The sequence below is a fragment of the Bos javanicus genome, chromosome X, assembly GCF_032452875.1.
Source record: "Bos javanicus breed banteng chromosome X, ARS-OSU_banteng_1.0, whole genome shotgun sequence".
NCBI classification, from domain to species: Eukaryota; Metazoa; Chordata; class Mammalia; order Artiodactyla; family Bovidae; genus Bos; species Bos javanicus.
The window spans coordinates 92,600,386-92,624,522 of record NC_083897.1 but is presented as its reverse complement, the minus strand read 5'-3'; the positions used below and the strand labels follow the sequence as shown (position 1 = coordinate 92,624,522).

At 46.3% G+C, this 24,137-nt stretch overlaps 1 protein-coding gene and 1 long non-coding RNA gene across 2 annotated transcripts in view; one reads left to right on the top strand and one right to left on the bottom strand.

Annotated features, from left to right (window-relative positions):
- Positions 1-24,137, bottom strand: part of LOC133243358 (X antigen family member 5-like) — a 279,870-nt gene that overhangs the window by 73,628 nt on the left and 182,105 nt on the right. The window lies entirely within an intron of this gene.
- On the top strand, positions 17,280-21,295 carry LOC133243352 (uncharacterized). Its single transcript, XR_009735046.1, has 2 exons — positions 17,280-18,249; positions 20,442-21,295. It is a non-coding gene; the product is annotated as an uncharacterized LOC133243352 (long non-coding RNA).

Genomic DNA, 24,137 nt, shown 5'->3' with positions numbered 1-24,137 from the left:
GATGAGATGGTTGTATGACATCACAGACTCAATGGACATGTGTTTGGGTGGACTCTGGGAGTTTGGTGATGGATAGCAAGCCCTGGTGTGGTGCAGTTCATGGGGTATCAAAGTGTCAGACATGACTGAGCAACTGGACTGAAGCACTTCTAGGGTGCCATCTCACTTCTTCCTCACTAGGCCCCTTGAAGAAAACCCTGTCACCCCTGTGTGACCTTCAGTCAAGCTCTTTCTCTCACAGACCCTCTCCCTTTCCCCCTAGCCCTGAGGGATGTGCCCTGGACTCCTGGTCTGGGTCTGGATTTTCTCTGGATCCTGGAGAGATTTTCAGTTTGGCTCTTTCAGGGACTTTATGACAGATCCCTGTGTGTGGGCAGGAAAGAGGTGTCCTGCAGAATGTAGGGAGTAGGCAGGGTCCTGAGGGGATCCTCTGAGGCAGCACCGGTCCTGGGTGAGGCCACAAAAGGGCTGAGGGTGTAAATGAGGCCTGGGAGTAGGGCTGGGGGAAGGGCTAAAGAGGCCCCTGGGTGGGAGGGGAGGCCTGGTGGAAGATGAGGGGAGAGGTGGGGATTTGGGGAGAGAGAGGACTTGTGGCAGCTGTTACCAGGAGAGGGCCTTTGGAAAACGACAGATGATTAGAGGGATGTAAGGGAGTTGTTATAGCCACAGTGAGGGGAAGACCTCTCCTAGCTCCAGAATTCAGGATCGCACAGCGGATGCTGAGAGATGACAGAGAGGACAAGGTCCTCAGGGCTTGTTCTGTGGATCTGGTATTCACTCTAAACCTCCCATTGGGCAGGGTACAAAGTCACCACGACGAGAGGTGACTAGAGTGTGTTAGGTCCATTCTCAGGACCCAGACATGGGAAAACAATTTCAGAACCCCTCAGCTGTAAGGCAATCCCCACCCCTGGAATGAACTTGCATTCCTCAGGATGACATGCCGGTGAATGCAATTGCAGGGACTTCAAGATAGGAAGCCTCACTCTCTTGGGGTTGACTGAACAGAAACCCACTGCCACTGCCCACACAGAAGCCCAGCGGCGAAGATTTGGGGCTCTGTGTCCCAGGGTGCAGCCTGTGGATGGTGGGGGAGAAGTGTGAAGCCTCAGAGCTAATGGGGTGCTGTTAGCTAGAGTAGTGTCCACTTAAAGAAAAGCATACAACAGAAGAGTTGTGAGTTTGAGTTGAATTCAGGATCTTCTGGGGACTATAGCCTGGGACACAGTTACTCTGTTAGCTCTGAGGAAACTGCTCTGAGGAGGTAGCAGAGAAGTCGATATGATTTTTGGCTATGAAATACATGCAGTCAAGCATGGATATTGGTAAAAAAATTACTATGAAACACAGAGATCAGATATCACACGTAAATCATTTTCATGCTTTTCTGTGTGTGGGAAGATGCAAGAATCTGGGGTCACTGAACCTTTTCCTGAGGTAGGCGTGTAACTAAATAAAGGCCAGCTTGTCCAAAGCACAGAGTGCCTCATCCTGTTTTTCGTCCTGAATCCCTCAGGATGCACTGTCATTCAGCAACCACAGAGGTTACAATTTAACCCTGTAGAACTGGCTGTGAGCAACGCTGTTTGTCTTAGGGATCCTAATTTTTCTGAGTCTACAGTTGGAATTTCTGAGCTGGCTGGGTTCTGTGTCCTCAGGTGTGATCTATTAAAGCTGTTTTGAGTGGGAGTCTAGGATGAGCAGTCTCTGAAGTGATTCCAGATATCTGTCCCAGGGCATGAAGTCTCTGAACTATTTAGGGGGTCTTTGTCAAGACGGTTGGGCCTCTGAGCTGTTCATGCATCTGCATATGACAATGGTCTTAAGATCCTCTTAAGACTTGAGGCTGGATGGACCCCACTGTCATGGGTCTTAGAAGTAGACCTGTGATTTCACATTTGCTATGATTTCTACCATGCCTCCCTACAGAGATAAAAGCTTGGGGTGCCATCCTCAGAAAGGGTAAGTCATGTGCAGTTCACAGGAGCCCATGGTAATAATCCTGTTAAGAACAATACCTGCTGACATAAGTACCGCCCATGATAGGGGTCCTGTGACAAAAACTGTGTACACACACCCACTCAGTGAATCTGCCCAACCCACAACAAGGAGGGCAGCATTTGCAGAAGGGAGCTCAAGGCCTGGTGCAGATGGAAGGTCTCAGTTCATGATGATGGGAGGAACCAGATGTAAGCTTGGGCTCCTTGGCAGAGCCAGGGAAGACTCAGCATGACCCTGGCCACGTAGAGGGTAGGGGGGCGTTTGCACAGGGCCATAAGGACCCTGTGACTGACTCACTGTCAGGATATGTCTCTGTGTCTCCCCATCACATACACACAACTTCTTACCTGGTGTATGGAATGCAATCTTAATATTCCCCGGAGAGGTGGTGCTAAAAGTCACAGAGGTGAGCCTCCAAGTAGCTGGGGAGAAACCTCACATTTGCCAGTTTGCACAAGGCTTCCACCACAAATGCAGAGATCCCTGCCTCTCTTCCCCCATCAAAGCAGTAATTGGCACTGAGGTCAGCAGGAGGGAAGGCTGGGCTGGACAAACTGTGAGGGACCCTATATACAGATGAGCCTCGCTATGACTGGTACATGTCCTTATCATGATAGGCAGAGGCCCCGGATGTGTGTTAAGGGAGCATGATTAAAGCCCAGGCCATGGGCAACTGAGTCATTCCCTAGAGACAGTCCCTGGGGAGGGGCTTTTATTCTCCTATAGAGAAAATGTACTGTACATCATCCAGTAGCAGGGCTGGGGGCCTGTAGGTGGGTGCTAACTAAGTGGGGACAGGTTGCTGCCAGAAGTAGACTCTTCACCCCTGTCTAATGCTCTATATTTGTCTTTTTCTCTGCCATCTCTGTGCTTGTTATATCATCCCTCTTTGCCTTTGCAAGACTCAGTGTGACCTCCCTCACACCAAGAGGTTCCTTGGCTTTGTCTCTCCTGAGGGTATCTTCAATTGACACGGATGTTCACTGGGAGCAGTAGGGGGATTCTCCTTGAGTGTAGGGGATTCCAGGAAAGGCGTGTTCAATTGCAGATGGCCTGTGGCTTTTCTGGGGTAAATCAAGAGCTCCTCAAAAATCATTGTGTGATATGGGTCTCTGAGAGAAGCCTAGGGGTTCCTCTGGTAAGAAACCTCCTGTGGCTCAAGTCAAAGTCCTCCCTATGGCCAGAAAGCCCTATGGGACCTGACCCTCATTACCCCTCTCATCAGATCTCCTGGCTCTCCCTCCATTATGCTGTGACAGTCACATAGGCCTCCTCACTCGTTTCATACACACTACACTGAGTTCCTGGAGAAGGAAATGGCAACCCACTCCGGTATTCTTGCCTAGAGAATCCTGTGGACAGAGGAGTCTGCTGGGCTGCTGTCCATGGGGTCGCACAGAGTCAAACATGACTGAAGTGACTTAGCATGCATGCATGCATTGGAGAAGGAAATGGCAACCCACTCCAGTATTCTTGCCTGGAGAATCCCAGGGACAGAGGAGCCTGGTAGGCTGCCATCTGTGGGGTCGCACAGAGTCAGACACGATTAAAGCGATTTTGCAGCAGCAGCAGCAGCACACTGGGTTCCACGCCCCACTTTCTCAACTGGCCTTATGTCTGTCTGGGATACTTTTCTCCCAGATAGGCATCTCCTCTAGGCTTTTACTCAAATGTCACAATCTTAGAAAGAACTTCCCTGACCACTCTTTCTAGGTATCATCCCCCCTATTTCACTATCCCGGTTTAATGTTAATCACAGCAGTTATGAACACCTGAAAATTACTTATCTTTTGGGGCTGTATGACCCCAACACAATATGTTTCATGAAGCCAAAGTTGATTTTCTCTTTCCTAACACACATAGTTGTGCTTGACACAAACTGTGGAGAGAATGAAAGAATGACGGAATGAATAAACAAATTTGAACTTGTTGAGAGAGGCATAGCTAGACAGGCTGAGGATTCTGCCAGGGAACATATTCAGGGATGACAAGATGGTGATAAAGCTGTGGTCTTTATTTTATCTGCACGGTATCCTTGTGTCCCCTTGGAGACGACCCCTTTCCTAACAGAATGGAATGTCCTGTTGTCTTTTTCAGTATTACTCGCAGTCAACGACAGAGGCCTTCCCCATGCCAGGCCTTCAGATCCCAGTCGGAAGCTTTCTCCGGACTGTGGCTGGCTTTCCCGATGAAACCGATTCTGTACTAAACAGGAAAACACAAACAACCACAGAGAAAATGTTTTCAATGCTTCCTGTTACGATAGTGGCCCCTACAGAGAAGTAATCTTCAGTTTACGAAGACTTTTTCTGGGTCCAAGATAGCAGCAATCGGTGGGGCTTTCATCCTAACTTTGCCTTTCCACCCTTGGAGGAGGATCATCCTCTAATGGTCCACCGGCATCTAGATCGGCTGTTCCTCAGTCTCACCACCAAGGGGCGCGCGAGATGAAACACTTTCGTCCTGGAATGTACCACTGAGGGGTAGCGGTAAGACCACCCACTCTGGAAGGTACCATCGGGAGAGGGCGTGTGACAGCGCAGAGAGCCCCTTTACACCGCGTCGGGGATCGGCCACACTTCCCAGCGGAGGCACTCGTGGCGCCATGGGTCCATACCCATTCGCTCCATTCCGTCTTCCCGTGGCATTCGAGTCTGAGTGGACACCGGTATTAAGCTGCAACTTTCTTCGTCTCTTTTCCATCTTCACCCCTTCGTTTCTACATGGTTACATCCAAGGGGGACGGCTACGGAGCGAGATAGGCTACCAGTTGGGTCTGTGGCGTCAGGAAGCGCTCTGGGCATTGATTGGTTACCGCGTGCTTGCCGGAATTAGCTCTTATGGGGCGCGAATAGGCGCCGGAAATCCCGCGACTCCCGCTTTCCTTGATCGGCCCTCTTCGATTTGGCTGGCTGGCTGGTACAGGCACTGGGATCGCAGAGCTGGAACTGAGGGCCACAGGCCTGTGTGTACGCGTGCGCCTGCGTTGCCGTGCGCGGCTTTTGAGAGCATACAATTTTTCTCTGAGTTTTATTGCTTTTCCCGAAGGGGTCGAATAGCTGCCCTGGTTAGTGGCGGGGTTTGGCGCTGTCGCTAGAGGAGCATGCTGACGGCGTTTCAGTCTTGTTTAGCTCTCGTTCAGTCTGTATCGTGTGGACACGCACGGCCATTTGCTCAAATGAATGCAATTCTTGTCCAGGGAGAGGTCTCTGAGTTTGGTGTCTCTCCCTGGAGAGTAAACTGTATCTGGCAGCTTGGGATTGTGTATTGCTACGTGTGACAACACAGGTGCTGTTTGGGTACATTTGATCTCCTTGACCCTTTGGGCGGAATTGTGAGTGATGGAATATTTGATCTGAGTGGATTTTGTGGGCCATAGTACAAAGCCTCTAGGATGTGTGTGCCTGTATTCCGGGGTGTGCATTTTTGGAGCTTTCTGGCATTTCAGTCCCTGGGTGTGAAATCTCTGTGTAGGCGTGTGCACCCCAGATTGTGAGATCTCTGAGTTTTTGATTCAGGGTCCCAAGTTGTGATGTCTCTGAGCTGCTTTAAGGATGGGTTTGTCTAAAGGTGTAAACTATGAGCTGCTTGGGGATCTGGGCACAGGGTGCAGGTTCTCCATCTGGGGACTTTATCTAAAGGTTATATGATGTTCTTGAGATATTAAAAGTTCTGTCTTTCTGTTTAGGGTTTTTGTATTAGATTGCTAAGTGTCGAGTGGTTTGGGAGTCAGTCTCCATGATGTGAGGTATCTGTGCAGTTTTCATTTGTTTCCGTCTTGAAGACTTTGGTCTGTTTGGAGGGTCTTTGTCACAGTGTGTATGGTTATGGTCTCAGTTGTGTTTGAAGGTCTGAGACGAGTTATGTGCTCTCTGTGCAGAGATTCAGTGAGCTCTTTTTGGTGTCTCTGGGTATCTATCTGAGCTGCTTGGAGTCTTTGTGTCAGAAATAAAACCTCTTATGTTCTTGGCTGTGAGGTCTCTATCCAGGAACTGAGGGTTTGGAAGCTGGTAGACAAGATTCCGAGGCCTTGAACCTCACATGCTGACTGTGTGTTGTTGAGCGTATCATTTGTCTCCTGGAATCTCAGTATGTATCACTAATACAGTGCGGCCAGTGCACGTCTTGCAGGGTACCTGTGCATGTTCGCAGTGTGTGTTGCCTGGCTCCAGACTGTCCTTCCGCAAATGTTTCTGAGCACCTGCCATATACCTGAGCACTATTGGAGGAGTTTGTGACAGGACAGAACTGACCAAGTCTCTCCTTTCATAGACTTGGTGGTCAGTAAATAAATCAAGGGTCCAGGCGCTATGAAGAAAGATAATGCTAGATCAGGGGAAAGGGTATATGTAGGTATGATGTTGTTATTTTATTCAAGGTAATGAGGGAAAGTCTCCCAGAAAGATGGCAAGTAAGCAGAGATCTGGAGAAGTGAGCGAGCAGGCTGTGGGGTTATCTAAGGGAAGAGCATTCCAGGCAGAAGGGACAACAAATGCAACTGTCCTGGCATGGAAATCTACTTGGCGTGCTCCTGAATATCAAGGAGTCCTGTGATGCACGGGGTTTGGCATGTAGCACTCATTGAAAGGGGTCTGGTTGCTGCTGTCTCTGTTTCGCCCACAATTTGTGATCATCCGCATTTCACAGATGAAGGACTGAAGGCTCCAACATGTGGCCTGCACCGTCTCTCCTACCTATCCCTGAAATTATGAGTGAAGCCTTCTGGTCCATCATGAGAGAGAGAGAGTTTGAGTGTCTCAGCTGAAGGGATGTCACGCTGAATGTCAGCCAAGCAGCAGAGATCAGTTATAATGTGGGAATCATGCCTTGTAACATTGGTACTCTTGATGGGGGGCAGGACTTAAGAAGAAAAAGGAACTGGGGCAAAGGACAGAGGCAGGAAGGGAAGATGGAAGACAATGAGGGGAAAAAAAAAAAAAACATGGCTGCCTTCATCACATTGCTTGGGTTTGGCCCAGTTCACGGTGATTGGCTGACTGTACTAGGACATATTCACCTTTTCCTGTCCCTACCCTTTCTTTCCCTTCCCTTTTTTGTGCCTGAGCAAGTCAGTCCTAAAGCCATTAGGTGTTGCCAGGCAAGGCATGTGTGTGTGTAAAGGGGCATCCCTGCCTGGAGAGTCAGAGCCCAAGGTGGAAAGAAGGATATCCCTGGGGGTTGGGTGGGAAGGAGGCTAACTGCTTCATGGATTCAAGGTTGAGTGAGGTGTGGAAGTCAAGGGCCAGGGATGGTTCTGCATAGATTGTGAGGAGGACCTTTTTGTGGAGGAAGGATCACTTATATGCACTGGCATTCATCAACTTGGCAAATACATAAGAATGCTGAGAGCCACGTCTGTCAATTTTGGAAAAGGGAATTTCCAATATGGAAAGGAAGTAAACTAGAACAAATTCTGAGGAATTCTACTGGAATTAAAGGTCTCCGTGCAAACTTCTTGTATTCGATAGGTGTGCATATGTGGCTAGACTGATCTATAACTATAGATGTGTGTCTACGTGTTTGTGTGTGTGATTGTGTACACACATGTATTGCCAAGTTACTGGAAACAGCAACATTCCAATGGCACTAATTACACCAGTCCCCAGATCCTAGCTTCTGAACACCTTTCTCCACTAAATGATGGGTTCCCAGGCTGACGAAGGAAAGGATAAATGAGCCTGGTTCACCTTGTCATGTCAGTAATAAGGGAAAGTTCAAGAATGATGGGGAGATGTCAGAGGGACACAGAATATACCTTGAGGGCTCTCCCACCAGAAACACTCAGGACTCTTATTTTTTCCACCTTTTTTGAGATATTATTGACATATAACCTGTAAGTTTAAGATGCCAATGTGATGATTTGAAACACACATATTTGGCAAAACGATTACCATGGCAGGGTTGGCACTCTATCGCCTCACATAATCCTTTTTAAAAATTGTTGAGGAAATAACATCTCAGATCTACCCTCTTAGCTTTCACTGTATTACACAGTTTTGTTAATTATACTCACCATGCTATACATTGGATCCGCGAAACTTATTCATCTCATACCTATAAGTTTGTACCCTGTATTCAACATTTTCTCCAGGCCCTTGAAACCTTAGAAATTTCTGTAAGTTTGACTTTTTTAGATTCTGCATATACGTGAGAACATACAATATATGTCTTTCTCTCTTTCACCTTTTTGACTTAGCATAAAGCCTTTGAAGTCCATTCATGTTGTTGCAAAAGGCAGAATTTTCTTCTTTGTGACTGAATAATAAATATTCCATTGTATATTTCGCCACATTTCCTCCTTTAAAATTAATTTATTTTAATTGGAGGGTAATTACTTTACAATATTGTGATGTTTTTGTCATACATCAACATGAATCGGCCATAGGGATTCACGTGTCCCCCCATCCTGAACCCCCTCCCATCTTCCTCCCTACCTTATCCCTCAGGGTTGTCCCAGAATACCGGCTTTGGGTGCCCTGTGTCATGCATGGAATTTAACACCAGTCATCTATTTTACATATGGTACTGTACATGTTTCAATGCTATTCTCTCAAATCATCCCACCCACTCCTCCCACTGAGTCCCAGAGTCTGTTCTTTACATCTGTGTATCCTTTGCTGCCCTGCACGTAGGGTCATTGGTACCGTCTTTCTAAATTCCATATATATGCGTTAATATACAGTATTTCTCTTTTTCTGACTTACTTCATTCTGTATAACAGGCTCCAGGTTCATCCACCTCATTAGAACTGACTGAAGGGCGTTCCTTTTTATACTTGAGTAATATTCCATTGTATATGTACCACAACTTCCTTATCCGTTCGTCTGCCAATGGACATCCAGCTTGCTTCCATGTCCTAGCTATTGTAAACAGTGCTGCAGTGAACGTTGGGGTACATGTGTCTGTTTCACTTCTGGTTTCCTCGGGGTGTCTGCCCAGCAGTGGGATTGCTGGGTCACATGGCAGTTCTAGTCCCAGATTTTAAAGGAATCCCACACTGTTCTCCGCAGTGGCTATAGCGGTTTGCGTTCCCATCAACTGAGTGAGAGCGTTCCCCTTCCTCCACACCCTATCCAGCATTTGTTGTTTGTAGACTTTTTGATGGTGGCCGTTCTGACCGGTGTCACCACGTTTTCTATATCCATTCATCCCTTCATAGACACCTAGTTGCTTACAACTTTTGGTTGAAGGTGCAAAGTAAATTTCAGGTTAGTGTTAATCCTCCAACATTGTTTTTCAGAATCATTTGGCTATTTTGTTCATTTGCCTTAGCACAGAAATTTTATCATCAGTTAGTCTATATGTACAACAAAGTCCTGCTGGAATTTCTGACTGGAATTGTATGAAACTGATGGATCTGTATGTGGACTACTCACATCCTAATTATATTGAATTTCTCATCCCGTGAACACACCGTGTGCCCCCATTTTGTTAGGTCTTATTTAAGGAACCACGTTGCATTGCCTTTTCTGCCATTGTTTTATCAAGTCTAATTCTCGTATATCAAATGCTGAAAATCTGACTCTGATGAAGATATGAAAGTATTAGTAGTCAGACTTTCATCAGTAATGCCTTATTTCTTGTGTAGTTTTAGCATTGCCCGTTTATTGTGTTTCTTATCTTTTCTGCTAATATTCGTGATTGTTTAATCCAAGGGTGATGGTATGGGTATTTTCTGGGGTAAATCGTGAGGAGATGTTCAGCTGTGTTTTGGGAGGGAGAGTCTGAGGACAGGGGCACAGGGGAGAGAGAGCAGAGTGGGGGTGGGGGAGGTGAAAGCGTGGGGGCAGGGACAGGGGGCTACTAGTACAAGCGGAAACAGAAGTGAAGAGACACAAGAAGAAGAGCTCCCCTCTGGACCGTGCTTAGCTCTCTGTACATATACGCGTAATGAAGTCTTTGAGTACTCATAGCAACACTGTGAGGTAAACATTTTTAATGCTATCCTCCCTTTCGGCAGCTGAGGAGCAGAGACACAGAGACGTTAATGGGTGAATGAATCTGCACAAAGTCACCTAGCTGGTGACTAGATTGTGAGTCAGATTGGTGCCCAGGCCAGAGAGAAACAGCCAGGTGTGGTATCTGACCCCCAATCTGGAATACAGTGCAGTGTCTGGTGTACTCTGGATCAAAAGGCAGATCAACATGTTCATCCGCATGAAACATTACTATGGATCTGTGTATGGATTGAACACAGTGTCTCCTAGGTGCGTGAAAGGCCATGGGGTGTCATGTCAACATGCACACATCACAGAGAACAGTTCCTGGTCCATACCGAGGTCTAAACAGTGTTTCCTCTGACCGACACTAGTGGAGCACTCTCATCATTATGGAAAGTAGCATAACTATAGTGATAAACAGATAGAACCACAGATACAATATGATGAAGACATTACCTCCCCCATCTCGTAATTTTCTTAAATGCAGAGAACAAAACCTGGAAGGCAATAGACCACATACTAACTTTTTTTCTCTTAAGGGTGACATTCTAGATAATTTCCAAGTAACATTTTATTAGTATTTTAATGTGTTGTATCTTCATTGTTACATAGGCAGTTTTTCTATTATAATTGAAAAATGGACTTTCTGAAGACTCGTTCTCCTCAGGTATCTTGAGGTTTCAGCATAAAAAAGTTGTGTTGGTATCCCTGCCAGGTGAAAACCCAATCGGCACACTGAAGTCAGAAGTAATATCTTTGGTACAGTAGGTGGGGGGGCTGTGGGGAGTAGAGAGTTCCTGATGGAAGGCTGGCTAAGCCTGCAAGCATTGTGAAAAAGTCACTGACGCTATAGGCCCAAACCAAACAACAGCTCACAGGTCCCAGGGAAGACACTGGTATTCTATGCACGGAAATGTCTGTGTTAGGACTTTCAGACCTTTGCTCTTTTGGTTCCCATGATGCAGTGGGGCAGCTTGTGGTGCTTATAATACAGTCCTACTTTGACCCAGGCTGTGGATGAGAGTCACAGCCTCCCCTGCAGCACTGCCCCCTTTGTGGGCAATCTGGAGCCCTTTTTGTGATGTCTGGGAGTCAACAGATTCCGAAGAGAAAGGAGAAAGAAGATACATAGTGCAGGGGGTACATGCACCCACCCTGTGCATGTGGTGCTAGAGATGGGCTAGAGATGCAGGTGCAGCTTGTTACAGGAACCCGTTGGGGATGAGTGGAGCTGGATTCGGTGACTCAAGGAAGAAATGTGGAAGTGAATATAAAGGGAGAAAACACATTGAGGAGGGTAAACAGCTCCAACTCCCAATTCTGTACCAGGGAAGGGTGCTCCATTACTGTTGTGAGAAGGCTCCCTGGTCTGAACTCTGGTAGGGAGTGATGAGCGTTCTAAGGACCCGCCATCAACCCTAAGTAGAGGCGCTGAGAGTGTGAAGACATTGAGTCTCAGCCTTTACCACTGACAGACACAGAAAGCTTCTTAGTCCTGCTGAGAGTGGGGCTGTGGCACCTTAGGGAAGCTCAAAGGTAGGGTGGTGGTGGTGGTGGTTCAGTCACTCAGTCGTGTCCGACTATTAACGAGCCCATGGACTGCAACACTCCAGGTTCCTCTGTCTTACACTATCTCCCTGAGTTTGATCAAATTAATGTCCATTGTGTTGGTGATGCTATTTAATCATCTCACCCTCTGTCGCCCCCTTCTCCTCCTGCCTTCAATCTTTTCCAGCATTAGGGTGTTTTCCAATGAGTCAGCTATTTGCATCAGGTGGCCAAAGTATTGCAGCTTCAGCATCAGTCCTTCCAGTCAGTATTCAGAGTATTCAGTATTCATTTCCTTTAGGATTGGCCGGGTTGTTCTCCTTAGTGTCCAAGGGATTCTAAAGGGTCATCTCTCTAGCACCACAATTCGAAAGCATCAGTCAACCTTCTTAATGATCCAACTCACACATCTGTACATGACTACTGGAAAAACCATAGTTTTGACTCTGCAGACCTTTGTCAGCAAAGTGATGTCTCTGCTTTTTAATATGCTGTCTAGGTTCGTCATGGGTTTCCTGGGGGCTCAGCGGTAGATAATCTGTCTGCAATTCAGGGGAATTAGGACACCTGGGTCCAATCCCTGGGTCGGGAAGGTTCCCTGGAGGAGGGCATGGCAGCCCACTCCAGTGTTCTCGCCTGGAGAATCCCCTGGACAGAGGAGCTTTGGTCCATGGGGTCGTAAAGAGTACACTGAGAGATGTCACCTCCCAAACAGAATCTCTGGCCAATGTGCTGTCCCTCTAGCTTTACTCATCTCAAGTAAAATCTGTTCCCTGGCCGCAGAAGCCATGTGAGATAACGAAGGAAACTTGAGGCGGTGGTGCTTTAAGCACTGATTTGGTGTGAGATCGTTATTTGTTTGGGCCAAGTGACTGCAGGGAATGAAATGGGGTAGGGTGATGAAGGAAATGAGATGATGAATTTATTGCCCCGGCCACCTCCCTGCCCTCAGGTAGCCGACTTCAGTAGGGCTGGCTGGAGTCAATGCCTTGTGTGTAGGCTCACTTGTAACAACATCCTGTGTGTGGTATGAGCAACTTGGTGGGCAAATCAGACAGCATGGCCAAATATTCCTTTCTCAGAGTGGATGGAGGGAGAAGAGAGAAAAGAGTGATGAACCATGGGCTAGTTGGGAGTCACTTTCTAAAATCTCAGTATTTCTTCACAAGGTGTGTGTGTGAATTCTTTTGTTTATCTGAGAATTGGCTTTCGAGTTGAGGAAATATCATCGTGAGAGACTCCTTGTGACATGTGAAAAGAGGTTGGGAGTGAATTGGATTAAGGTCATTTTCCAAGTGTTTCACACCAAGTGTTTGTTTAAGGGGACAGCAGTGGCCTAAAGGAACTGAACTGAGTGGCTGAAATACAGGTTTCAGTTACTGAAATGTGAAGAGACTCTTTCTGGGATGTGTGTTCATCCTAGCCTGTGGTCACAGGCAACTCATAAACTCATAGGATTTGAACCGTGTCTTCCTAATGTCTTTTGCTTTCTGTCCTGGAATGTGGTGGAGGCCTCAGTTCCGGTGACTAAAGTTCCTAGGTAACAGTTCTCTGAGAAAAGTAGCTCTCTAGAAAAGAGCAGTGTCTGGGAAGCTGATCTAAAATTTTAATAAAGGCTGTGATGTAATTTTTGTTAGCTTCAGCCAAGATATGATCATTCAAAGGATATAGAGAGATGCACCTACTTCGGTATCTACCATTGGATTTTTCAAAGAAACATACAGTAAGCTTGGCCCGGTTTTCTTTCTTCTTATTTATTTATTCATTGTTGGCTGCACTGCGTCTTTGTTGCTGCACGAGGGCTTTCTCTAGTTGTGGAGAAGGAGCACTACTCTCTAGTGGCGGTGCATGCGCTTCTCATCTCAGAGACTTCTCTTGTTGCGGAGCATGGCCTCTAGGCTCAGGGGCTTCCGTAGTCGGAGCAGGTGGGTTCAGTGGTTGTGACACACAGTCTTAGTTGCCCTGCGGCACGTGGAGTCTTCCTGGACTAGGGACCGAACGCCTGCCCCGTTGCATTGGCAGGGGGCTTCTGTTTTACTTTTTTAATCATCAATTCATTTCAATTGGAGAATAATTACTATATGGTATTGTGATGGGTTTTGCCATATATCAACACGAATCGGCCACAGGTATACGTGTGTACTCCCCTCTTGAACCCCCATGCCACCTCCCTCCCCACCCTATCCCTCTGGGTTATCCCGGAGCACCGGCTTTGGGTGCCCTGCTTCATTCATTGAACTTGCACTGGTCATCTATTTTATATATGGTAATGTATGTGTTTCACTGCTATTCTCTCAAATCATCCCACCCTGGCCTTCTTTTGCCGAGTTGAAAAGTGTGTTCTGTACGTCTCTGTCTCCTTTGCATCATTGCATGTAGAATTGTTGCTACCATCTTTCTAAATTCCATATAAAGGCATTAATATAAGTATTTGTCTTTCTCTTTCTGACTTCTGTCTGTATAACAGGCTCCAGCTTCATCCACCTCATTAGCACTGATTCAAATGCATTCCTTTTTATAGCTGAGTAATGTCCCATTGTGTATATGTACCACAACTTCCTTATCCATTCATCTGCTGATAGACATCTAGGTTCCTTCCCTGTCCTAGCTATTGTAAATAGTGCTGCTGTGAACATTGGGGGGTACATGTGTCTGTTTCGCTTCTGGTTTCCTTGAGGTGTATGCCCAGCAGTGGGATTGCTGGGTCGTGTGGCAGTTCTAGTCCCAGTTTTTTAAGGAATCTCCACTCTCTTCTCCATAGTGGCTGTACCAGTTTGCATTCCCACCAACGGTGGAAGAAGGTTCCCTTTTCTCCACACCATCTCCAGCATTTATTGTTTGTAGACTTTTTGATGATGGCCATTCTGATATGTGTGAGATGATACCTCATTGTGGTTTTGATTTGCAGTTTTCTAATAATGAGAGATGTTGAGCATCTCTTCATGTGTTTGGTAGCCATCTGTATGTCTTTGGAGAAATGTCTGTTCAGGTCTCTTGTCCACTTTTTATGGGGTTGTTCGTTTTTCTGGTATTGAGCCGCATGAGCTGCTTGTATATTTTGGAGATTCATTCTTTGACAGTTGTTTCATTTGCTATTATTTCCTCCCGTTCTGAGGGCTGTCTTTTCACCTTGCTTATAGTTTCCTTCATTGTGCAATAGCATTTAAGTTAAATTTGGTCCCTTTTGTTTATTTGTGTTTTTATTTCCATTTCTCTGGGAGATGGGTCATAGAGGATCTTGCTGTGATTTATGTCAGAGAGTGTTCTGCCTACGGTTTTCTCTTAAGAGTTTTATAGATTTTGGTCTTACATTTAGGTCTTTAATCCATTTTGAGTTTATTTTTGTGTATGGTGTTAGAAAGTCTTCCAGTTTCTTTCTTTTACCCGTAGTTGAGCATTTTCCCCAGCATCACGTGTTGAAGAGACTTTGTTTATGCCATTGTATATTTGTGCCTCCTTTGTCAAAGATAACGTGTGCATAGGTGTGTGGATTTATCTCTGGGTTCTCTATTTTCTTCCATTGATCTGTATTTCTGTCTTTGTGCCAGTACCATACTGTCTTGAAGACTGTAGCTTTGTAGTATAGTCTGAAGTCAGGAAGGTTGATTCCTTCAGTTCCATTCTTCTTTCTCAAGATTGCTTTGGGTATTCAGAGTCTTTAGTGTTTCCATACAAACTGTGAAATTATTTGTTCTAGTTCTGTAAAAAATACCTTTGGTAGTTTGATCGGGATTGTGAGGAATCTACAGATTGCTTTGGGTAGTAGAGTCATTTTCACTATACTGATTTTTCCAATCCAAGAACGTGGTACATTTCTCCATCCATTTGTGTCATTGTTGATTTCTTTCGTCAGGTTTTTTTTTTTTTTTTTTTTTAGCTTTCTGTATACAGGTCTTTTGTTTCTTTATGTAAATTTATTCTTAAGTATTTTATTCTTTTCATTGCAGTGGTGTATGTGATTGTTTCCTTAATTACTCTTTCTGATTTTTCCTTATTAGTATATAGGAATGCAAGGGATTTCTGTGTATTAATTTTATATGGCAGGCATATTCTGAAGCACTGGACCAGCAGGGAACTCCTGGCCTGCTTGTCCTTGGGTGTGCAGCTCTCTGAGCTCTGACACACGGAGAGATTCCTGTGATCACCACCACGACCAGGACACAGGCCACATCCATCACCCTAAAAATGCCCAGGTGCTGCCCGTTTCTAGTTTCCCCTCCCACACCCCAATCCCTGGCACAAGAATCTGTTCTCTTTCGCTACATTTTGTCCTTTGCAATTTTAAAATTCCTTATGTATTCTGAATAGAAGACCTTTCTCAGATCTGTGCTTCACAAACATCTTTCCCCTAATAACAACTAGCTTCCCTTTTCATTATAGGAGACATGAGTGATGAAATGTACTTTTCCTCCCCACACTCAGAGCCCAGTGTTGTTTAGCCAGCAAGTGCCTGTGAGATTCTTCAGAAGTGAAAATGAATTCTTCTGTGTGTCAGTCTGTGCTCTCAGCTAGTCCCCAGAGCTGTATTTCTGCAGAAATCCATGAGTCTTCTGCAGAAAGGGGTGCTTGAGAACAGGTATATTTACTGGAGTATGAACTTGTGATCTCATCACAGAGCTTCAGAGCTCAGCCCATCTTGCAGGACTTGTCTCCCAAGGGAGCTTTTCTTCTTGAAACTCAGAGGCATGAATTTAGTCCGTGTGAGCACGTTTAGCAGGGCTAACATGGCATTTCAAGGTTGTTCATCCTTTACCAGGTATCAGACCACATTCAATATATTTCTTTCTGTCACCTTAGTTACTCCTCCTTCAAAGACCCATCATTTTGGAAGATTTCAATCCTAATTGATGAGGTGAGAAACCAGAGGACAGAGAAGTTAGGGGGATTGCTCAGAGTCACATAGGCCGCCAGAGGAAAAGTGACCCACAAACTTCAGCATCCTCCATTCAGAGCCCCCAGTCTTTATTTCTTCAGTAAAGTTGTCATGTGTGTGTGCATGCTAAGTCACATCAGTCATGTCCAACTCTTTGCGACCACATGATGGTAGCGCACCAGGGTCCTCTGTCCATGGGATTCTCCAGGCAAGAGTACTGGAGTGGGTTGCCATGCCTTCCTCCAGGTCATCTTCCCGACCCAGGAGTCCAGTCCACGCCTCCTGCAGCTCCAGCATTGCAGGAGGATGCTTTACCGCTGAGCCACTGGGGAGGCCCAAAGTTGATGTATGATATTATATTTCTTTCAAGTGCACAACAGAGTGATTCCATATTTTTAAACATTATGAAATGAATTGCTAGGATAAGTTTGGTTACTATGTGTCACCACAGAGATTTCTTACAAGATTATTGACTATATTTCCTGTATGTACATTCCATTCCCATGACTTATTTTATAACTGGAAGTTTTTATCTTCTAATGCCTTCCCTGTTTTACACATCTCCCTACTCCCTCCTCCTCTGGTAACCATGTTTGTTCTCTATGTCTCTGAATCTATTTCTGTCTTGTTTCCCGTGTTCTCTTATTTTATTTCTGAGGTTACACACGTAAATAAAACTGTGTGGTATTTGTCTTTCTCTGTGTGCCTAGTTTTACTTGGCATAACACCCTCTAGGTCCATCCACGTTGTCGACAATGACAAGATTTCATTGTTTTTTTTTTTTATTGCTGAGTAATATTCCACTGTGTGTGTGTGTGTGTGTGTGTGTGTGTGTGTGTGTACCATTTCTTCCTTTTTGACTCATCTATCATCTATCATCTATCAGGAACCTAAGATGGGCACTTAGGTTCCTTCCATATCTTGGCTCCCCTTGGCTGTAAATAACGCTGCGGTGAACAGAGGAGCACGTATATCTTTTGTGACTAGTGTTTCTTCTATTCTTGAGAAAAATACCGAGAAGTGGAACTGCTGGATCATATGGTAGTTCTTGTTTTCAGTTTTTGAGGAAACCCTCATTGTCTCCATAGTGGCTGCACCGATATACGTTTCCACCAACACCTGAGGAGGGTTTCCTTTTCTCTACATCCTCCCCAACATTTCTTACTTGACAGGTATGAGGAAGTACTTCAACTGTGGTCTTGATTTTCTAATCCCTGAGGAGAAGATGTTGAGCATCTTTTCATATGTCTATTAGCCATCTGTATCTCTTCTTTGCAGAAATGTCCATTCAGTGCTTTACCCCATTTTAAAATCGGGTTTTGGGTGTTTTTCCCAATACATTCTATGAGTCCTTTAGCTATTTTGGATATGTACCACTTTTGGGATGTGTATCACTTGCTCATATCTTCTCCCACTCAGCAGGTTGCTTTTTTCTTTTGTTGACAGTTTCCCTTGCTGTGTAAAAGCTTTTTAGTTTGATGAACTCCCATTTGTTTATTTTTGCTTTTGTTGCTCTTGCCTGAGGAGACATGTCAAAAAAACTAATTCTAAGACCTATGTCAAAGAGCGTACTGCCTACGTCTTCTTCTAGGAGCTTTATGGTTTAAGGTCTAACAATTTCATCTTTAATCTTCTGTTGTTGTGGTTTATTTTTGAATGTTGTGTAAGAAAGGGGTCCAGTTTTCCATAACCATTTATTGAAGAGACAGCATTTTCCGTGATGGATGTTCTTGGCTCCTTTGTCATAGACTAATAGGCCATATGAGCACAGGTTTATTGCTGACAGAGCATCCCCAACTGTACCCTCCGTAAAGGCTGGGGTGAAGTAAGAAGACCCAGTGACTCCAGTGTCCGTCCACAGCTGGTGGCACACCAAGTCTGGATAAGGTACGTCACTGATGCTAGCCACAGTGCACTGGGGCAGGGATGGTCATCCCCGCCTGGCACAAGTTCCCCAGGGTGGGATGCGATGGGCTCACTCCAGCAGCCAACCCAGGTCGATCCTGGCATCCCCAGTCCCTCATTTAGCCAATCATGAAGGTTTTCACTATATATGTTACATACCCTCCATGCCGTGCCAGGCTGGCTGTTGAGACGGGGAGGTGAGGAGGACATGCGTGGCCAGTCCCTGCCCTCGAGAGTTGACTCATTGAGCAGAGAGGAGATCTGACACCCTTAGATGTGGTGGCGAGTGTGTCACTGATCCCCTGTGAGGCTGCGTTGCTAGGAGATGAGAGGACTGACAAGGATCAGGGTAGATGAAGTGGACGTGGCCGGGGAGGGGACAGGGTACTCTGGGTCCTTGCTGTGCCAGTCCCAACTGCAGAATTACCCACAGCCTGCATGAGGGCGCCTGGAGGATGGATGGGTGGCTGTAAATGAGGATATCAGCAGTGGAACCCCCTCCCCACCTCAAAGTCTGTATCCCCAACCTGCGTATTGGGTGTTGGTGATCTGGGGGTCACTTCTGAGACAGCATACTCTCCCCAGTTACAGACTAGGAGCCAGAATCCTGTGATGTACAGAGATGACCAGCACATCAAATCCTAGACCAGAGACCAAGCCATAGGAACCAACAGGCCAGAGAATACTGGATGGGAGTTGGCTTAAAGGCAGTGGCCAAATAACAAATCTGAATGTACCTGTCGCAAGCAATGATATTGAACCATTCATTTAAAGACCTTCCCACAGAGGGAAGTCCTGGGCCTCCTGGTTTCATCAGTGAATTCTATCAAAGGTTTAAAGAAGAAATAGCACCCATCCTTCACAGATTCTTCCTGAATAGACAGGAGGGAGGAGGAAACATTTCCTAATTCATCGTATAAGCACAGTATTACCCAATTACCAAAGCCAGACTTGACATCACCAGAAAGCTACAGATCCATATCTATCATGAATAGTGATGCATACACCCTCAACACAGTATCAGCAAACCAAATCGAGAAACATTTTGCCAAGGGCTCTGCAAGATCTTTCTTTGGGATTGGAATGAAAACTGACCTTTTCCAGTCCTGTGGCCACTGTTGAGTTTTCCAAATTTTGTGTCATATTGAGTGCAGCACTTTCACAGCATCATCTTTCAGGATTTGGAATAGCTCAACTGGAATTCTATCGCCTCCACTAGCTTTGTTCGTAGTGATGCTTTCTAAGGCCCACTTGACTTCACATTCCAGGATGTCTGGCTCTAGGTCAATGATGACACCATAGTGATTATCTGGGTCATGAAGATCTTTTTTGTACAATTCTTCTGTGTATTCTTGCCATCTCTTCTTAATATCTTCTGCTTTTCTTAGGTCCATACCATTTGTGTCCTCTATCGAGCCCATCTTTGCATGACATGTTCCTTTGGTATCTCTGATTTTCTTGAAGAGATCCCTAGTTTTTCCCATTCTGTTGTTTTCCTCAATTTCTTTGCATTGATCGCTGAAGAATGCTGTCTTCTCTCTTCTTGCTATTCTTTGGAACTCTGCATTCAGATGTTTATATCTTTCCTTTTCTCCTTTGCTTTTCACTTCTCTTCTTTTCACAGCTATTTGTAAGGCCTCCCCAGACAGCCATTTTGCTTTTTTGCATTTCTTTTCCATGGGGATGGTCTTGATCCCTGTCCCCTGTACAATGTCATGAACCTCATTCCATATTTCATCAGGCACTCTATCTATCAGATCTAGGCCCTTAAATCTATTTCTCACTTCCACTGTATAATCATAAGGGATTTGATTTAGGTCATACCTGAATGTTCTAGTGGTTTTCCCTACTTTGTCCATTCTGAAGGAGATCAGCCCTGGGATTTCTTTGGAAGGAATGATGCTAAAGCTGAAACTCCAGTACTTTGGCCACCTCATGCGAAGAGTTGACTCATTGGAATAGACTCTGATGCTGGGAGGGATTGGGGGCAAGAGGAGAGGGGGACGACAGAGGATGAGATGGCTGGATGGCATCACTGACTCGATGGACATGAGTCTGGGTGAACTCCAGGAGTTGGTGGTGGACAGGGAGGCCTGGCGTGCTGCGATTCATGGGGTTGCAAAGAGTCGGACACGACTGAGCGAATGATCTGATCTGTGTGAGATCTTTCCCAGGATTGCAGTATTGGACCAACACTCAACTTCAGTTATGGGAAACAGCGTATTGATATAATGAGGGACGGAAACCACCTGCCATCTTGACAGACAAATAAAAAGCATTTGACACAGTTCAAGACCCATTCATGACAAATAAGTAAATAACTAAATCAATAAACACGGTCAACCATCTCAGGATAGAAGGGATCGTCATTGCCGTGCGGAAGAACATCCCTGAGAAACATCCAGCTCTCGTCACATCACATCTAGTAGAGTCTGAGTGAATGCTTGCCTCTTGAGATCCAGACCAAGACAGGAGGTCTGCTTCAACCACCTCTATTCCACACTGACTGAAGGGTCTAGCCTGTGCACCATGCAAAAGAAGAAATGAAATCATGGACAAATGAGAAATGAAACCCATGTCCACACAAATACTTGTCCTTCGATGTCTTTCACAGCAGCACTGTCTGTAATCTCCAAGTAGTGGAGCAGCCTAAAAGTCTGTCAGCTGGAGAGTGGTAAACAGAGTATTTATTCTGTAGCCATGCAGTGAAACAGCACAGATGGATGAAAAGTGGTGAACTTCTGCTTTCTGCTGCCACATGGGTCAGCCTCTGAAGAACTGTGCTAAGAGAAAGAGCCCAGACACAAAAGGCCACTTCCTGCAGGAGTCCGTTGATGTGAATGCCCACAAAGGGCAAATCAACAGAGACAGAAATTAGATGAGAGGATGCCTGGACCTGCAGATACTGTTGCGGATCGACTGCTGATGGGTACACGGAACCTTTTAGTGGTGCTGGCAGTGTTCCACAACTGCACTGTGGTGGTGGCTGCACCACTGTGTGAAGTTACTAAAAGTTACTGCCCTGGAAGTGATGGGTGTGATTTGTGGTGTGTAACTGTACCTCAGTAAAGCAGTTTAGGAAGGTACTGCAGATGTCCAAGTGAGACGTGGGAAAAGATATGCCATTGCTTTTGTAACAACGAGGAGTGCCCCTGCTCCTTCCACGTTCTGGGTCCGGCCTCCTCCACATGTGCTAGATGCTCCCTCCAGAGACAGTCGCTGTGCACGTTAGGACAAAATCCCCAGTGAGCACACACATCTAGTTTGTCTCTAGAGTTCCAAAGAAAGTCCCGGACAAAACTCCCAGCCGACCAGGGCCAAGAGACTGGCACGGGCCTCACTGGGTGGCTGCGCGCAGGCCCAGAGCTAGCCAATCGGAGTGCAGCCCCGCCCACCAAGCTCCGGATCTTCCTGGACTCGCTGACTTCCTGCCCGTGTTGCTATGGTTCCGCGGACCGCTCGCTGTCCAGGGGTGGTTTGGCCGGACCCCGTCGAGAGATTCCCTTCCTTTCTCTGGTCCTTACGGGCTTTCTACTTACCTTTCGTATCCACGCTGTCCAGTCCTCTGCGCGGAAACCCAGCAGAAACGATGAATTTTCTTCCGGGCTTGCGGCGTTTGGGTTTCTGTAGCCTGCAGGTGGCAGTGTTGCTCCACAGTGTCGCCGGGCCGGTTTTTCCTCCGCTATGGCGCTTTAATAAAATGACAGGGAGCCTTTTGCCTCAAGAAGCAGCTGGTTTGGTTTTGTTTTCTTTTCCTCCGCTAGTGCCGGTTGGCTGATTCAAACTGCATCTGAGCCCTTCAGAGAGCCCGTTGTGAGAACTTTCGCCGGACGCACTGATACTTAAAAATCCAACAACATAATATAAGCTGACATAGTGAATGTAGTGGAGGGAGTGGTTACCCTTGTCTTGCTTCCCATCGTTGAGGAATTCCTGTATGTTTAAAGAGAACTTTATTATGACAGTGAGTTTTGACTTCAAAATCATTACGTGAAGTGGAAGTGAAAGTGGCTCAGACGTGTCTGATTCTTTAAGACCCCTTGGAGCCTGCCAGGCTCCTCTGCCCATTGGATTCTCCAGGCAAGAATAATGGAGTGGGTTGCCATTTCCTTCTCCAGAGGATCTTCCTAACCCAGCGATTGAATCTGGCTATCCTGCACTGCAGGCTGACTCCTTACCATCTGAGCCACCTACAATAATAACATGATGGGGACAAGTGCCAAGCTAAGATCCTGCTGGGTAGTTGATGCTGGACACCACCCAAGAAGCAGATGCTATTACTGCCCTCATATGCCTTTGGGACCTTGGGCACACAGAGGAAGAGTCAGCTCTCCGGGTTCTCAGGGTTCCTCAGAGAGTGTCCCTATGTTCAGGTCTCAAGGCTGTCAGATTGTAGCTTGCACACTGGTTTGCAGGATACATTCTCCTCCCCAGTGGAAGAGTGAAAGAAAATGCTCACTGGGATCGAGGGTAAGACAGCCTGCAATGCTGCGGAAGACTGACTACAGGAGAAGGGGATGACAGAGGACAAGATGGTTGGATGGCATCACTGACTCAATGGACAGGAGTCTGAGCAAGCTCTGGGAGATGGTGAAGGACAGGGAAACCTCCTGACGTGCTGCATGCAGTCCATGGGGTCGCAAAGAGTCGGACACGACCAACGGACTGAAAACCAACAATAACGTATTTATTACAATGAGATACTAAATGAAAGGGGGCGGGGAGGGAAACTATATAGAAAACGACTCATCCACGCCATCAAGATTATGACATAACACATTTATAATGCAAAGCACCTGGAAGTAATCAGCTGTTAAGGAGTACAAGTTGCTCAGCTCACTGCGAGGTGAATCAGGAAGGGACTTTAATCCAGAGTCGATAGAGAAGAGGGCAGGGTAGTGACCCAAAATAACCATCTTGTGGGGGCCAGGTTGGACAGGACCCGAACATCACGAATCAGGTCCCGCAGTGGAGAGTTCTAAGCAGTTTCGGGGAGAAATCTCCCAGCAGAGGCAGGCTGCGAAACTGGCACTGACCTCAGTGCTCCCCAGGGCAGGCCCAGAACCAGCCCTCAGCAACTCCGGATCTTCCTGGACGTCCTGACTTCTTGCCCGCCTCGCTGTGGTTCTGTGGGCGGGTCGAGCGGAACTCGCGCGGTCCAGGGGTGGTTGGCCCAGGCCCCTTCGAGATGTTCCCTTTCTTTGTCTGGTCCTCAAGGGCATCCCCCATTAAGTCCTCTGCTGGAAACCGAGCAGGAAGGATCGATTTTCTTCCGGGCTTGCTGGCATTTTGGTTTCTGTGGTCTGCAGGGGGCAGTGTTGCTCCGCGGAGCCGCTTGCCTGTTCCTCCTTTACCCGTCCGGGTTGAAAAAATATTTCAAAGCTTTTTGCGGTAATCAGCGACGGATATTTTTCCTGTGCTTGCGCCGGTTGGCTGGTTCCAAGTGCTGAGGAAAATGCTGAGACACATATTAAGAAACTGAAAAATTAACAACAAAGAGAAAATATTAAGCAGGTCAAGGGAAAAGTAGCTAATAACATAAGAGGGAAACCCCATAAGATTATCAGCTGATTTCTCAGCAGAAACTCTGCAGGCCAGAAGGGAGTGGCATGATATATTTAAAGTGGTGAAAGGGAAAACCTACAACCAAAAATATTCTACCAAGCAAGGCTCTTGTTTCAGATTCAACAGAGTAATCAAAAGACAGGCAAAGGCTCAGAGAATTCAACAGTACCACACCAGCTTTACAACAAAGACTCATGTAACATCTCTAGGCAAGAACAAAAAGAAAGACCAATGGAACACAATAGGAAGCCCAGAAATAGACCCATGCACCTATGGGGAACTTCATCTATACCCAAGGAGGTAAG